General features: G+C 42.2%; 1 non-coding gene across 1 annotated transcript; it reads right to left on the reverse strand.

Annotated features, from left to right (window-relative positions):
• Positions 1-15,246: 15,246 nt before the first annotated feature.
• Positions 15,247-15,320, reverse strand: TRNAS-GGA (transfer RNA serine (anticodon GGA)). Its single transcript has one exon. It is a non-coding gene; the product is annotated as a tRNA-Ser (tRNA).
• Between the last annotated feature and the right edge of the window lie 205 nt (positions 15,321-15,525).

The raw sequence follows: 15,525 nt of genomic DNA on the forward strand, positions 1-15,525 counted from the left end.
ATCCATCAGACATTGTTTTGTTTGAAAAACAGATGTGTGGACAATTTAAGAGAACTTCAAACTGTGTGGTTGAGGTATTTTTCCCCCTAGGACCTTCTAAGTAAAATAAATACACACCTCTTGAGGATAAAACTTGAGGATAAAACTTAAGTTACTTCTTAATCTTTTCAACAAAAGTGCCCTGGTGGAAAGGAGTGGCCCCAGATCCCAGGGAGTCTGGAATGCCAGTAGCCCTAAGTAACCTTTAGCAAGTACCACATTTCTTAAAAAGGTCCTGCTTTATTAGAAAAAAATAATCTGAATTTTTTTTCAATCCCATAAGACACCTGTTTGTCACATTTTCAAAACTCAATAAATATATTTTCTAGGATGATGCCCCTGATGAGGAACTAAGATTCCACATGCCGTGGAGCAACTAAGCCTGTGCACCCAACTACGGAGCCCAAGCTAGAGCCAGTGCTCCGCAACCAGAGAGTCCCTGTGCCACAACGAAAGATTCTGCACGACGGGACTAAGACCTGATGCAGCCAATAAATAATTTTTTCCAATAAATAATTTTTAAAGGATTTAGAAAATATGGATGGTATTGAAGGAGGGAATAGACAGAACAGGCTCTATCTTGAAAGCAGGACTCCATCCTGGGCCAGACTGTGGACTTTGAGCTATGTGCCCACTATCTATGGAACTGGAAAACCAGGCCCCCGGAAGGAAGAGCCCCAGGGCTCCTGCCTAGACTCTCACCTAAAAGAATACCCTAATTATCTGTGTAACTGAATAGAATCATACATTCTATTATGCTTATTGGGGTATGAACACAGGCCTATTGATAATTGTCCAGTTAACTACCTAGGCTTAAGTCATATGAATCACAGGTTAACTTTGATTGTATCTTTCTTTTCCTTTGTTCAGACCAGTTTCAGGGAATTTGGGGAGGTGGGTTTGGGCACGCACATTTAGGGTATATAAGGTTTTCACAGAAACTGGCCAGGGTCCTTGGCTAAGAGGAGACTCTGCCTTGGGCCCGCTGGTGTAATAAACTATTACACTCCACTATGTGCTTTGTCCTTCTGAGTGAGTTTGTTTCCCGAAACTCATGGCTACAACATTATGTTTCTGTTTAAGGTCAGAAGAACATTATAGATGCTAAAGGTGAATAAAATAGAAATACTGAAGGCTGCATTGAAGGCAAAAGGAGATTGAAGGCGAATGAGAAGAGGGCAACAGAGGATGGGATGGTTAGATAGCATCACTTATGTCAATGGACATAAGTCTGAGCAAACTTCAGGAGTTGGTGATGGACAGGGAAGCCTGGTGTGCTGCAGTCCCTGGGGCCTCAAAGAGTCAGACACGACTGAGAGACTGAATGACAACAAATGCCGCACTGAGGCAGTATAGTTAGCTCCTTGGGTGGCAGATGACCACATTTTTTATGTCTATTTATTTTTTTGTCTGCACCGGGTTGTAGTTGCAGGATTTAGTTCCCTGACCACCACCAAAGTCTCCATATGGCTACATTTGACCCACACTCTTTCTGCGACCATCTTCCAGCCCCAGTTTCAGGAACTTTCCCAGCCCAGGGACCAGAGGAGCAGGCCAATGTGGTGAAGAACCACACTCTCCTGCAAGTGACCGCTCCAAGCATAGGTATGGGGCCAGTAGGGCAACCAGAATCCTTCCCTGGGCTTGTATGAATGGAAGCACGGAGAGAAAACCGCCTTTCCTTTTGCATCAGCAAGTTGGAATGTTAAAAGTCTGGTACTACCTGAGGCCACGCTCCACAGCACATGGAAAATTCCAACCTGCAGTGGTGGGAAATGAAGCCATGCATGGTGGAGACCGATGGAGAGAGAGTTCTGATGGTAACAACCAAGTACCTCCTGTGAGTTATTCCTGAGCCGTGTTTTCTGTCCTTCCCTTCTATGTGAGGCAATACATTTCCCCATTTACTACAGTGATTTGAATTTAGTTTCTGTCGGTTGCAACCAAAAGAATCCTGACTAATGTTATGGACTAAATTCTGTATACTGTTTCTTTAACTAGTACGAAGAGTACCTCAAAGTGAAATGCCAGGCTGGATGAAGCACAAGCTGGAATCAAAACTCTTGAGAGTCCCTTGGACAACAAGGAGATCAAACCAGTCAATCCTCAAAGACATCAATCCTAATTATGCGAAGAGTTGACTCATTGGAAAAGACTCTGATGCTGGGAGGGATTGGGGCAGGAGGAGAAGGGGACAACAGGGGATGAGATCGCTGGATGGCATCACAGACTCGATGGACATGAGTCTGAGTGAACTCCGGGAGTTGGTGATGAACAGGGAGGCCTGGCGTGCTGCGATTCATGGGGTCACAAAGAGTCGGACACGACTGAGCGACTGAACTGAATTATTCATTGGAAGGAGTGATGTTGAAGCACCAATACTTTGGCCACCTGATGCAAAGAGCCAACTCTTTGGAAAAGACCCTGATGCTGGGAAAGATTGAAGGCAGGAGGAGAAGGGGATGACAGAGGATGAGATGGTTGATGGCATCACCGACTAAATGGACATGAGTTTGAGCAAACTCTGGGAGATAGTGAAGAACAGGGAAGCCTGGCATGCTGCAATCCATGGGGTCGCAGAGTCAGGCAGCAAAAACAAATTCTATCCCCTTTAAGAAAATGCATGTGTTGAAGTCCTAGCACCCAGAATGTGACCTTACTTGGAAATAATGTCTTTCCTGGAAGCTCAGATGGTAAAGAATCCACCTGCAGTGCAGGAGACCTGGGTTTGATCCCTCAGTTGGGAAGATGCCCTGGAGAAAGCTACCCATTCCAGTATTCCCAGGCTACCCATTCCAGTATTCTTGCCTGGGAAATGCAAAAGAGTCAGACGCGACTAAGCAACTAAGACTAACAAGTTAAAATGAGAGCATTCAGGTGGGCCCTAATCCAGTATGACTTCTGTCCTTATACAAAGGTGACATTTGGAGACAGACACACAAAGAGAAAACACCATGTGAAGAATGGAATCATGCTGCCAGGAGTCAAGCAACCACCGGAGGAAGCAAAGAGAAAAAACTGATAACAGCTCCTCCCCTCATAACCTTCAGAAGAACCAGCCTGGCCGACATCTTAATTCAGACTTCTAGCCTCTAGAACTGTGAGACCATCAGTTTCGGTTCTTGAAGTCACTTGGTCTGAAGCACTCTATTCCAGCAGTCCTGGTAAATTAATACACCACACGAGGGCGTGATAGAAACAATTTGTACCTAGAGTTGGACAAGATGATGTCCAAGGTCTTCCAAATCAGATATGGATAGTTAGCCCACAAGAACCAAAAGTGGAGTCTCTTTTCACTGCAAATGGCAAATGTATAGCTGCTAATTCAGAGACTGCTTTTATAGCCTTCCAAAGGGCCCCACACCTAACTCTATCGGTCAGCCAGGCAGGATTTATTGAAGATGTCTTTATATTCATCCAATATAAGCACTAAAGAAGAAAAACTATAGAGAGACAATTTTGGAGATGCTTATGAATAACAGGAAAAAAATATAATAGACGTGCATAAACCCACTTCATGCTGCAGTCCATGGGGTCACAAAGGGTCGGGTATGACTTAGAGACTGAACAACAACAACATAAGCCAAGCTATCAGAGAGCAGTTCATCGTTTCTAGTGAAGCATCTTTGAAGATCCCAGTGCCCAGTCCATGACCAGGACAGAGTCTACAGGAGCCTCATTCCCAAGTATTTTGTTTCCTTTATGTAGAATAAAACTGAACCTCCTAAAAGTAAGAGGAAGTCTTTGTTTAAATTGTTCCTGTGGCCTACATAGTTCTCCAAATATGAAACCTAACTTTAAAAACATGAAAAAAAAATTAAACCAATACCAAGTTTATCTTTTTAACTAGTTTCTGGTTTCAGGTTATTGGCTTGGGAGACTCCATAATTCCAACAACGCTTACATCCCTCACTTGGAATTTGGATGACTCAATCAAATTCACATTTGCTAACTTAAGTAGTAAGGAATTTATTAGAGAGTATTAGCCACCTTATGGAATCTCCAGGAGGGTCAGGAGAGCAGATTTGAGCATTACGCAGCCAGAAACATCTAGGAGAATTATAGGACTGTCCCAGCAAAAACTCCAGTGTTGCCAATTCAGGTGACTTGGCATCTCTGATATTAAGGAACAGAACCTTGAAACTCAACCAGAACTGCCCTTAGAAGAACTCAATACCTTCTCCCCTATCACCTGTAGGGGCACCTCACTGTCCTGCCTGGTCACTAGCTCCCCTGAATTACTCCCCCATCCATGTCCCTTGCCAGTGTCCTAGTTCAGCAAAACCAAACACCTCTGGGTCCCCAGCTGCAAGAGGGTCCAGGGAATGCAGATAGATTATAGCTTCTCAACTCCTTTCCTAAAGGAAAGCATACAAGACAGATGAACCAATACACTGTATCGCCCACAAAATTGTCTTCAGAACTAGTTTGCCAATTGTAGGAGAAAATCGTATTTTGGTTTTCCATGGTCACACTTCGCTTTGACCAAACACACACACACACACACACACACACACAAAACACACCCACAAACACCCACACACACAGTAGATTTGATCAGACACTTCATTTGTATTATTGGCTCTGAAAACCTTTTTCGTCTCCAAAGATGATAGTCCATTCCCAAATTTTGATAGTTTTAACCATAAAGCTATTCAAAAGTGTGTGCCATAAGATCTGAAACTTTTACCAAAAGATTTCACAAAAGGCTTGGGCAAGGATGGCAGTATTGAAAACGAGTTTTAGCATTCCCAAAATCCTACCCTGGTGGCTCAGATGGTAAAGAAGCCATCTGCAATGTGGGAGACCTGGGTTCGATCCCTGGGTTGGGAAGATTCCCTGGAGGAGGGCATGGCAACCCACTCTAGTATTCTTGCTGGGAGAATCCACATGAACAGAGGAGCCTGGCTGGCTATAGTCCCTGGGGTCGCAAAGAGTCAGACTCAACAAAACAACTAAGGAAAGCACAAAATCTTACATTGAATGGGGACAGCACTCAGAATGGAAGCATTCTAAAGTATTTGCTGATGAATCAATCCTATTAGTAACAGACATTCTTCATTGGTGTTACCCTCCAGCCTCCTCCAAGGAAGGCTGCCAAAACACCTGGCAGAGAGCAGAGCTCATCACCATTTGACTTCCTGCCAGAATTCTTACAACCATCAACCTTTCAAAAGAAGCCTCTGGCTAATGGGTGTTGCAGACAAGACTGTGATGACTCAGTACTTTGATGGAAGGCCTCTCATAAAACAAGCAGACTTTTAAAAAATCACATTATCATTTTCCCCTTTAGTTGAATTGGCCTCTTTTTAAGATTCTAATGACCTAAAATCAAGTTTTAATTTATACATTCCATTGCATATTCTTAGACAGTATTTAGAGCTTGTGCAATTTTGCTCTGCCAGTACAAAGTTCTGGACAAGATCCAAACCCTACTTAAAGTTCAGATGCACAGGTAAACGGTTTTACTTTTTATCCTTGTTGTTGCTGTTCAGTCACTAAGTCGTGTCCGACTCTGCAACCTCATGGACTGTAGCCCGCCAGTCTTCTCTGTCCACGGGATTCTCTAGGCAAGAATACTGGAGTGGATTGCCATTTCCTCCTCCTGCTCCCAACCCAGGGATCGAACACATTTACTGCTGAGCCACAGGGAAACCCTTTAACCCTTAGTGTGCATATATTCATCCTTATAAATGCCCATCAGTTTTATGTTGGGAGGAATGAGGCCTATTCAAACCATAATACCTTAAATGATTCAGGAACCATTTTGCAAATATGAATTTATTTGTAAATGACGGTGCATGTCTACCCCCAGGTGATGTCAGGTCAGCCAGGACCCAGATGGATGAGAACAAGGGACCACAACTAATGACCACATCATGGGACTGGCCGAGTCATTTCATTGGTCTCTCAATGACACAAGCCTGTTTCACCTTGTGCATTTTTCTGATTTCACTTAGCACATCCTGGCAGTGTTACTCTACCTCAAATGCTCCTACCCATTGTAGATTTTCAGTATATCCTGGCCACAAGAGCCCTAAAGAAAAGACAGGCCTCAGTCAGGTAGGCTGTAAATCTCATAAAGTTAAACTTCGGCTCTCTTACTTGCACAACTCCTGACCATAGCGTGGGAGGGTCCCTGTACAGGGGTTCTCATGTTCCTATGTTTTTATAAAGTTTCCAAAGGGAAGGTGTTTTAACTGTAATCCATGAAGATCTTGGTCTCTCTCCAGTGAGACTTCCTCTCCTGTCTGATGGCTCTGAAACTGCCATGGGCATTCATGGATCCATGCAAGGGGAAATAAGGCTGGGGCATCATTTTGTTCAGGCTTCACAGGTGGCTCAGTGATAAAGAATCTGCCTGCGACTGCAGGAAATGCAGTTTCAATCCCTGAGTCAGGAAGAACCCCTAGAGAAGGGAATGGCAACCTACTCCAGTATTTTTGCCTATGAAATCCCACAGACAGAGGAACCTGGCAGGCTACAGTCTCTGGGGTTATAAAGAGTCAGATACGACTGAGCATCTGAGTGCAAGGAAGTATGGAGGCTGAGAGGTCTCAAGATCTACAGTCAGCAAACTAGAGGCCCAGGAAAACAGGTGGAAGAAGTTCTAGTCTGAAAGCCAGCAAGTTCAAAGACCCAAGAGAAGCTGACCTTTCAGTTCAATCCAAAGGTAGGAAAAGACCCACATCCAGCTCAAACAGTGAAACAGCAGTCCCCTCTAATCTGAACGTTCTGTTCAGATCTTCAATTGATTGAATGAGGCCACCCACACTGTGTGTGGATGTGCATGTTGTATGCTCGGTCATGTCCAACTCTTTGTGATTCCATGAATTTTAACTTGTCGGGCTCCTCTGTCCATGGAATTTTTCAGGCAAGAGTACTAGAGTGGGTTGCCATGCCTTTCTCCAGGGGATCTTCCCACCCCTACATTGGAGACACCAGTTGACTTTACTCAGCCTACCAATTCAAATGTTACTCTTACCCAGAAACAGCCTCACAGACACACCCAGAATAAAGTTTAGCCAAACGTCTGAGCACCCCATGACCCAGTCAAGTTGACATCTGAAATTAACATCACATGTACCAAGCCAGAAACCCTAATCTTACAGCTCACTTGTGATGGGTTCTTACCAGGGATTTCCCCAGATTTAACAGCAATCCTAAAACTTCCATCATGTTATCAATAATGAACTGTAAAGCTGAAACAAACTTCTCTGAATTATCAATAATAAAAATAACCAGTCACAAAAGAAAAGACTAAGTTTTCTTTTTATTCCCTGTACAGAAAATATGCTAAAATTACTGTCAAATGAAGAAACAGTCAGAGTATGCAGTCAAGAAACTCGGAAGAAAGAGTTCCCTGGTGGTCTAGTAGTTAGGATTTTGGTGCACTCACTGCCATGGCCTGGGTTCAATCCCTGGTCAGGGACTGGTATTCCTTCAAGCTGCCTGACATGGCCAAAATTTAGAAGAAAAAAATATCAAAGATGTTTGTCTAGGGACTTCACTGGTGGAAGAACTCGATTGCAATGTGGGGGATGGGGGTTCCATCCCTGGTAGGGGAACTAAGATCTCATGTGCCCAACCACAACAAAAGATCTCACATGATGCTCAAAGGTCTCGCATGACACAACTAAGACCTGATGCAGCCAAATAAATAAATATTAAAAAACAAGATGTTTGTCTAGCAGTTGATTAATACAGAGGATTATGTTACTATTATAATACAACATTGTAAATGAACTAGATTTCCATTTTAAAAATAAAAATATTATGTTATTCTTCTGGGTTATTTTTCTGCCTATAGTAATTGCTAGCTTTTTTAAAATTTATAATCTGTTGGGATTTCTTTTGCAGTCTAAGTCAATGTCCTCTTTCACATCTAATTTTGTGTTCATAATTTTGTATTTTTATTAAAGGTGGTTTCTACCATTGCTTAAGACCCAGGAAACTTGTCCCTTGGCTGGTCTACATCATCTCATAGAATAAACATTTTGAAGCTCTTAAGGCCCTTAGGGGGCTTCCCTGGTGGCTCAGACAGTCAAGAAACTGCCTGCAATGCAGGACACCTGGGTTTGATCCCTTGGTCAGGAAGATCCCCTGAAGAAGGGAAAGGCTATCCACTCAGGCAAGAATAATGTTGCCTGGAGAATCCCGTTGCCTGGAGAATCCCGTTGCCTGAAGAATCCCATGGACAGGAGCCTGGTAGGCTACAGTCCATGGGGTCGCAAAGAGTTGGACACGACTGAGTAACTAACTCTTCCACTTCTTTCACAAGGCCCTGGGAGCTCTTTCTGGTCGAGTTACCTCAACTCCAGCACATTTTTGGGGGGTGGGGCCCATCCACGTGGGCTTGTGGGATCGTACTTCCCTGATCAGGGATTAAACCCAGGACATGCAGTGAAAGTATAGAGTCCTAACCTCTGGCCCCCCAGGGAACTTCTCAGACTTGAGCTTAGATCAGGAGACTCCTCAGCCCCCAGACCAGACTTCTGGTGCAGTCCTAATTTAATCACAGGAATGGTCCTATAAAATTACTGTGGATTAGCAGTAGTGCCTACTCACAAAGAGTTGCTGGCCAAGGAGTCCGAGAGATTAATGGTTTGAAATCCTTAGGTAGCAACCTACTGTTTTCATTCTGCCGTGGCAGAGGCATTAACCCCATTGAATGGTTTAGAGACACAAGGTAAAGAATGGAGGTTATAATCAGACTTAAAACCACTATGTTGACTTAAATGTCAAGGTCATGCCAAACTAAAAGCTCCTAAATATAGGTGCTCTATTTTAAGCAAAATAGTCCTTTCTGTTTCCATCCCTCTATGTAAAGTCTGCCCTACATTTTTATTTTATTTTTTTAAGACCTTCTTTAGGCCCTATTATTTAGATAGCAAAAGTCAGGAATGCATCCTAGGACTTTAATTTGCATTTAAATGCTCAAGTGAGAAATCACATCCACCTCTTCTTCTCTGGATTTCCATGGTTGGGAAATCATTGGACCCGAATGATCTTAATATCCCTTCTGGCATAAAAAATTGTTTCATTTGGTAAAATAATATAAACCTATCATTTCTTTAGTGTTATTTTATTATTATGACTTAGTATTTAATGAGAGTCTACAATGGGTAAGCACAGTTATTTGGGTTTTTTAATAGCTGTTATTTTTTAAATGGCTTCAAATGGTTTCTGATACATGGCAATATTTTAATATACATTGCATTTTATTAATTTAATCTCATATGTCTCATTTCACAGTCTTAGAATCTTGTGTTTTTATGCCTTGCTTCCATATGAGATTTTTTTTTTGTTTTGCCGTGTGGCTTTCGGGATCTTAATTCCCCCACCAGGGATCAAACCTGAGCTCCAGAAGTGAAAGTACCGAGTCCTAACAACTGGACCACCAGGGAATGCTCATCCAATGAGATTGTAAGCTTTGCATCTCAACTTTGCATCTATTAAAGTATTGAGCACCTAAAATAGGTGGTCTATAAAAATTTGCCAGACTGAATGAACAAAAGCCCAAATTACTTAAATTCTAATAAAATACTCTCTGAAGGCAATTTTTAAAGTCAAAGGGAAGAGTAATCTATGGTTACAGAGACATCATTACTGTCTTAGTCCATATCTGGGCTGCTATAACAGAATACCATAGACTGGGTGGCTTATAAACAATAGAAAACCCTGGTGAAGGAAATGGCAACCCACTCCAGTGTTCTTGCGTGGGAAACCCCATGGACAGAGAAGCCTGGCAGGCTGCAATGGAGTCCATGGGGTTGCAAGAGTTGGAAACAACTTAACAACTAAACAACAAAAATATTTATATTAAATTAAACAAAATCATGTATGACTTTATATTGTATGCTAAAAAACTTTCCTTATATTGTTATCCACATGAATGAAGAATAAAATACATAACCATCAAAAAAAAAAAAGGAAGAAACAAAGAAACTTCTCACAGTTCTAGAAGCTGGAAAGTCCAAGATCAAGACCAGCAAATTCAGTGTCTGGTAAGAAACTGCTTTCTGGTTCATAGACAACCATCTTCTCACTATGTCCTCATGTGGTGAAAGTGCCAAACAACCTCTCTTGGTCCCTTTGATAAGAGCACTAGTCTCATTCATGGGGGTTCCACCCTCATGATCTAATCACCTTCCAGAGGCCCCACCTCCTAACACTGTCACCTTGGATATTAGGTTTCAACACATTTGGGGCATGGGAAAGACACAGCATTGGTTCTAGAGCAATGATAGATCCAGCCAGCTGGGAGTTATGGTTGATTTTTACTCTCTAACCTCTATCCTAACCCAGACATCCTTATGCCCATACCATTCAGCATTCCCAAAACCTACATCTGTCACTCATTTCCCTTTGCTACTATGGCTGCCTTTGTCTTGGTTCTCATAATCTCTCCCTGTTATCATTACAATGACCTCCTACACCTCCCTTTCTCCTTGTCCTCTCCCCCCAGTCCTTTTTCATCCTGCTGGATACATTTTTCTAAAATAAAATCCCTTTGTCACACTCTCTCCTCCATTGTCTGCACCCCCAGCCATGACTCCCACTTGCTGACCCTGAAGAATACAAAGGTGTCCACCATGTTACCGTTCCTGCTTCTGCTTCAGCAGCAACTGAATACTCCACACAGGTGTCCTTCTGTGCCACAGCCATATTCAACTACTGAGTTCAGTTGCTCACTCCAACCCTTTGTGGCCCCATCGACTATAACCCACCAGGCTCCTCTGTCCGTGGGATTTTCCAGGCAAGAATACCAGAGTGGGTTGCCATTTCCTTCTCCAGAGACTAGACTATCAGTGGTTCTTTCATCTCTGGAGTAGGGACTCCCCTGGTGGTCCAGTGGTTAAGAATCTGCCTTCCCATGCAGGAGATGCAGGTTCCATCCCTGGTCAAGGAACTAAGAGACACAGCCAAATAAATAAATATTTAAACTCTGGGGTAAGTTTTGTCCTACCAGCATTACCCCTCACCCCACTATTTACTTAACTAACCCCTTATCACTGTTTTAAAAAAAATATTTATTTGGCTGCGTTGGGTCTTAGTTGCAGCATGCAGGTTTGTCTCTAATTGCGGCGTGCAGGCTTAGTTGCCCAGCAGCTTGTGAGATTAGTTCCCCCACCTGGGATCCAACTCATGTCCTCTGCATTGGAAAGCAGATTCTTAACCACTGGACCACCAGGAAAGTCCCCCACTGACATTCTTTAAGACACAGCTCAGCAGTCACCTCCTCTCTGAAGCTTTTTCTAACAACTCTCCCAGCAACCACAAAGAGCTGACCACATCCTACTTATTTCTCCAACATGCACTACAGGTACTTTGAAAAACACCTTATTGTCTCATTCATTTTCAGTCCATTTCATCTTTCTAGAATAAAACTCCTTGAGAAGCTGATTCGTCTTTATGTTCACAGGACCTAACTCAGAACTTGACATGCATGAGATGCATACTATTTATTGAATGAATAAATAAAACAGAGTAGAGTGAGGTGAGAGTCTAAAGACTGTATTAGATTAAAATCTTACATGGTCAAATTACTTCTTATACCTCTAAATTGATTCCAAAGGACAGCATACATTTTTTTGGATCTACCAAATCACCTTTTAGAAAACCAGTTTTTTCCTAACACTAGAACAATAACCTCATTTTTATTTAAACTACAAATGAAATATTTAGCTTGCATTTCTGGACCATGTTTTAAAAAAAAAAAAAGTAAGGACTTTGTAGGGTGGGAGTGAGGATGGTGGTGGTGGTACCAAGTATGCATATTTGAATTCAGCTAAAAGCATGTAATATAAAATTCCACCATGAAATCCTTTACTTACACAAAACAGATACTAGCATAAACTATATCCAACACAGAACAAAAACTGCCAATAAAGTAGCACTGCTTAAATGATGGACCCCTTTTGATAACCGTACGCTTGTTCCCTATGTCTGTAAGTATTTCTATTGTGTAAATTCACTTGTATCATTTTCTTAGATTTTTCATAAAAGCGATATCATACAATACTTTTCTGTCTTACTTCACTTAGTATGATGATCTCCAGGTCCACCCATGTTGCTGCAAATGGCATCATTTCACTCTTTTTTATGGCTCTGCCGTGGCATCTTAGTATAAGGTATGAATTTAACATAAATCCATCTTAACAGAAATCCTAGAAGACCTGAGCAGAGAAGCAGCTTGGGAACAGGGAGAGAAGAGAAATCTGAGTTAATTTCTCAGATTAACATTAGAAATTTTCCAAGTCAGGGCAGATCAAGTACAGCAGTGACGGGAAACAGTGCTTGCTAGAACTAGGGTGGCTCGCAGTGAATAACCAAATGAAGCTGGTTGATAAGTAAGTAATAGGAACCCAGGAAAGCTAAAGGGAAATCTATGTATAGGCCTGATGCAGGCTGAAGTTAAATTGGCAAATTAAGTTCTGGAAGAAGCAAGATGGAAAAAAGAAGTCCAGCAGGGACCAGGTAGACAGAGAAGGGACCAGGCATTAAACATGTACAGTGTAGAGACCAAGGTCAGCCTCCTGGAGCTGGCCCACAGAAACTGCCTGCCAACATGGTGAGGCAGTCTTGGCTCTCAACAGTAAGGCCTCAGGACTTCCCTGCTAGTCTGGTGGTTAAGGCTCTAAGCTTCCACTGCAGGAGGCACAGGTTCAATACCTGGTCAGGGAAGTTCTGCATGATGTAGCCAGAAATAAATACATAAAATTAAAACTGCTCTAAAAATAAAGTATATTTTTAGAATAAGGCCCTGAGAAATGAGATTCAGTGATGGGAAAAACCAAGTTGAGAAGAAAAAGGTTGCATGAGTGCATGGAATAGAGCCAGGAAAGATTTGACTAGGGTACCACACTCTATGGCCAGGTTGACCAGGAGACATCACGGCAGTTCTGGATGAGATGAAAGTGAGCTATGCCTAAATTAGGGAGGTACATGGAGTCGGAGACAAACTCGGGCAACCAGCTTGATTGTCAGACACAGTCCCCGAATCTATAGCCATGGATCCCTTTGTCCAAACCCCCTCAGAAAAGCAAGGAGATTAAGATGCCCTGGGGAATTTCAACCGTTAGGTGTTGATCAAGGACACAAGGATAAAGGGGATGCTGGAGCAGCCAGACGGAAAAAAATGAAAATCAGTTGATTAACAAGTCGTAAAAGACTACAGCAGAGAGAAGGAAGCTTCAGAAAGACACTCACCATATTTTTAAATGGGAGGGGACAAAGGAATCAATGAAAACACACGACAATATCCTTTGAAGCTGGCGCTTAAGAGGGAGGACAGGGGAAACAAAAGAGATTCAACGCAACCTCATTCATCGTGCCCATTCTTGTGAGCAATGCTCACAGGCGGTCAGATGAAGGAAAAACTGACACTACTGGCTAAAATGGACCCTGGGGGATTCTCAGTTAACATTCATTAGCATGGAAAACCAAGAACTGGTTGAACAGCACAGTAAGCAGTGAAGTAATGAACAGTCTCAAAATGATTTTTCTGGGGCAGGTGGACTGTCCAAGCAGCTGTGAGGATCAGTTTTTTGAATCATGCGAAGAGAAAACACTAATGATAGAGCAGCAAAGGAAAATGATCTCTTTCGGCTGTTGTTAAAGGACTCAGAGTGCCCTTTGGCTCTGTCTAGTTTCAGAAATTATACACTCAGGATAACTGCGAAGCTCCAAACAAAGGAGCCCTATTTTCCATTCTTCATCTACTCTTACTCCAATCTGGAGAGACAAAAATAGAACGCTGTTATAATACTGGTCATAACAGGGGAGAGAATGCCTCCGGCAAGAACATCAAGGGAAAAAATACATTACCTTCGGATTATAAAAATCACCCTCAGTGGTTTATACAGCATAGGCAGAAGGAAAATCCTAGTTTAACATACCAGCAAGTGGGACTGTTTTTTTAAACAAAGCTTTTTAATGAGACAAGTGAATGAAGCTTCATTAAGACAGAAATACCGCCCCCCGGCCCCAGCCAGGATTCACTCTTCATTTTAATTAAGAACACTGTAAGCAGTTTTCACTTATTTTTCAGAATAATGATTCTGCTTTGTGGACTACTATAGTAATCTCCCAAGTGAAAAGAAAAATGGTGAAAAGATTTTATACAAACTCTTAGGTCCACGTGTGAAACAGTTTATCATAGACATTTAGACATGAATAAACAGTAAGAATTGTAAAGTTGACACATTCTATTCTGTTCTTATCTTAGTTTGTGCAACCATAGAACTAAATTAAGAAGATTTTGGATGAAGGTTTCAAGTTTTCATATATGGCCAACCCATACCTGACAAGGGAGCCAAGAACACTCAGTGGGGAATAGATGTGTGTGCATGCTCAGTCACTTCAGTCACATCCAACTCTTTGTGACTCTGTGGGACTGTAACCCACCAGGCTCCTTTATCCATGGGATTCTTCAGGCAAGAATACTGGAGTGGGCTGCCATGTGCTCCTCTTGGGGATCTTTCCGGCCCAGGGATCGAACCTGCAACTCCAACATCTTCTGCATTACGGAGAGATTCTTTACCCACTGAGCCACCTGGGTAGCCTGGGGGAAAGATGGTCTCTTCGATAAATGGTGATGAAAAAACTCAATATTCACATGAAAAGAATGAAAATGGACCCCTATCTTACACCGCTCACAAAAGTTAACTCAAAATAGGAGACTTCCCTGGCAGTCCAGTGGTTAAGACTTCACCTTTCAATGCAGGCGGTGAGTTCAATTCCTGGTTGGGGAGCTAAGATCCTCACATGACTAGAGGACAAAAAAACGAAACATAAAACAGAAACATGATTGAAACAAATTCAATAAAGACTTAAAAAATGGTCCACATCCCCCCCCCCCAAAAAAAAATCTTAAAAAAAAATTAACTCAAGATGGATTAAGGACTTAAATGTAAGGCCTGAAGTTTTAAGATTCCTGGAAGAAAACATAAGAAAAAAGGCTCCTTGACATTGGAAATGATTTTCCAATGGAAATGATTTTTTGGCTATGACACTGAAAGTGTGAGTAACAAAAGCAAAAATAAACAAGTGGATCTACAATTACAATTTTTCTACAATTTTCTAGCTCAGTCGTGTCCGACTCTTTGCGACCCCATGGACTGTAGCCTACCAGGCTCCTCCCTCCATGGGATTTTCCAGGCAAGAGTTACTGGAGTGGGTTGCCATTTCCTTCTCCAGGGTATCTTCCCAACCCAGGGATCGAACCCGGGTCTCCTGCATTCCAGGCAGACGCTTTTTAACCTCTGAGCCACCAGGGAGTCCTACATCATACTAAAAATGTTCTGCATAGCAGAGGAAACAATCAACAAAATGAAAAGGCAACTTACAGAATGGGAGAAAGTATTTGTAAACCACATATCTGATATGAGGTTAAAATCCAAAATATGAAAGAAACTTATACAACCCAATAGCAAATATAAATAAATTTGACTTTAAAAAAGAAAAAAAAGACTTAAGCAAACA

Source organism: Capricornis sumatraensis, chromosome 11 (assembly GCF_032405125.1).
Source record: "Capricornis sumatraensis isolate serow.1 chromosome 11, serow.2, whole genome shotgun sequence".
NCBI lineage: Eukaryota > Metazoa > Chordata > Mammalia > Artiodactyla > Bovidae > Capricornis > Capricornis sumatraensis.